Here is a 2,546-nt window from a genome sequence, read left to right as displayed (position 1 = left end):
TTAAACAGCAAAAGGAGGTCAATATCACTATTTACAGATGATATGATAGTATACTAAAGTGACCCAAAAAAATTTCACCAAAGAACTCCTAAACCTGATAAACAACTTCAGCAAAGTGACTGCATATAAAATTAACTCAACCAAATCAGTAACCTTCCTTTATTCAAAGGATAAAAAGGTTGAGAAAGAAATTGGGGAAACAACACCCTTCACAATAGCACAAATTATATAAAATACTTTGGTGTGTCTCTAAGAAAATGAAAGATCTGTATGACAAGAACAAGATCTGTATGAAAGACCTGTATGAAGAAAGAAATCGAAGATCTCAGAAGATAGAGAAGTCTCCAATGTTCATGGATTGGCAGGATTAATATAGTGAAAATAGCCATCTTCCCAAAAGCAATCTACAGATTCAATGCAATCCCCATCAAAATTCCAACTCAGTTCTTCATAGAGTTAGAAAGAACAATTTGGAATAATCCAAATCCCAAGATAGGGAAAACTATACTCAACAGTAAAAAAAAAAAAAAAAAAAACCTTCGGGGGGGGGGGGGATCAACATCCCTGACCTCAAGCTGCATTACAGAACAATCTTGAGAAAACTGTATGGTATTGGTACATAGACAGGAAGGTAGATCAATGGAATAGAATTGAATTCACACACCTATGATCACTTGATCTTTGACAAAGGAAAAAAGACAGCATTTTCAACAAATGGTGCTGGTTCAACTGTCAATCGGCATGTAGAAGAATGCAAATTGATCTATTGTTATCTCCTGGTACAAAACTCAAGTCCAAGTGGATCAAGGGCGTCCACATAAAACCAGATACACTGAAACTAACAGAAGAGAAAGTGGGGAAGAGCCTGGAACATATAGGCACAAGGGAAATTTTTCTGAGCAAAACACCAATGGCTTATGCTCTAAGATTAAGAATTAACAAATGAGGTGACTTTCCATCCCACAATCCTTCACGCCCTTCCTTTCCAACTTGGGCCCAGCAGAATGGCTCCCAAAAAGAAGGGTGGCGAGTAGAAGAAGGGTCGTTCTGCCATCAACAATGTGGTGACCCAAGAATATACCATCAACATTCACAAGCGCATCCATAGAGTGGGCTTCAAGAAGTGTGCTCCTCGGGCACTCAAAGAAATTTGGAAATTTGCCATGAAGGAGATGGGGAGTCCAGATGTGCTCATAGACACCAGGCTCAATAAAGCCGTCTGGGCCAAGGGAATAAGGAATGTTCCATACTGCATCCCAGCACAATTGTCCAGAAAGCGTAATGACGATGAGGATTCACCAAACAAGCTCTACACACTGGTAACTTATGTGCCTGTTACCACATTCAAAAATCTACAGACGGTCAATGTGGATGAGAACTAACTGCTGAATGTCAAATAAAGTTACAGAACTTCCAAAAAAAAAAAAGAATTGACAAATGAAACCTCATAAAATTGCAAAGCTTCTGTAAGGCAAAGGACACTGTCAATAGGACAAAAGGGCAACCAACTGAGAAAAGATCTTTACCAATCCTACATCCAATAGAGGGCTAATATCCAATATATACAAAGAACTCAAGTTAGACTCCATAGAACTAAATAACACTATTTAAAAAATGGTGTACAGAACTAAACAAAGAACTCTCAACTGAGGAATACCAAATGGCTGAGAAACACTTAAAGAAATTTTCAGCATCCTTATTCCTCAGGGAAATACAAATCAAACCAGTCATAGATTCCACCACCTCACGCCAGTCGAAACGTCTAAGATCAAAAACTCAGGTGACAGCAGATGCTGGTGAAGATGTGGAGAAAGAGGAACACTCCTCCATTGTTGGTGGGATTGCAAGCTGGTACAACCACTCTGGAAATCAATCTAGTGATTCCTCAGAAAATTGGACATAGTACTGCCTGAGGACCCAGCTATACTACTCCTGGGCGTACACCCAAAAGATGCTCCAACATATAACATGGACACGTGCTCCACTATGTTCATAGCAGACTTATTTATAATAGCCAGAAGCTGGAAACAACCCAGATATCCCTCAACAGAGGAATGGATACAGAAAATGTAGTACATTTTCACAATGGAGTACTACTCAGCTATTAAAAACAATGACTTCATGAAATTCAGAGACAAAGGGATGGAACTAGAAAACATCATCCTGAGTGAGGTAGCCCAGTAACTAAAGAACACATATGGTATGCACTCACTGATAAGTGTATATTAGCCCAAAAGATTGAAATATCCAATATACAATTCACAGACCATATAAAACTCAAAAAGGAAGTCCAAAATATGGATGCTTCAGTCCTTCTTAGAAGGGGGAACAAAATACTCTCAGGAGGGACTTGGGAGAAAGAAAAGAGGGATGGGGGAAAGGGGGAGACAGGATCAAGTATGGGAAGAGATGGAAATGATATACAGAGGGTCAGGAATTTGAACAGAGGTGTGTAGCAATGGGGGATGGGGAACTGGGGGTAGCCACCAGCAAGTCCCAGATGCCAGGAAAACAAGAGGCTCCCAGTATCCAACATGGATGAGAGT

The 2,546-nt window shown here is 39.9% G+C and overlaps 1 pseudogene; it reads left to right on the top strand.

Moving 5' to 3' along the window:
• The first annotated feature begins 980 nt into the window (after positions 1–980).
• LOC108351822 (60S ribosomal protein L31 pseudogene) lies at positions 981–1,409 on the top strand (annotated as a pseudogene).
• Positions 1,410–2,546: the final 1,137 nt, after the last annotated feature.

The sequence above is a fragment of the Rattus norvegicus genome, chromosome 8, assembly GCF_036323735.1.
Source record: "Rattus norvegicus strain BN/NHsdMcwi chromosome 8, GRCr8, whole genome shotgun sequence".
Lineage (NCBI taxonomy): Eukaryota > Metazoa > Chordata > Mammalia > Rodentia > Muridae > Rattus > Rattus norvegicus.
Note: the sequence above shows the minus strand (reverse complement) of the source record. Positions and strands in the feature narration are given on the sequence as shown.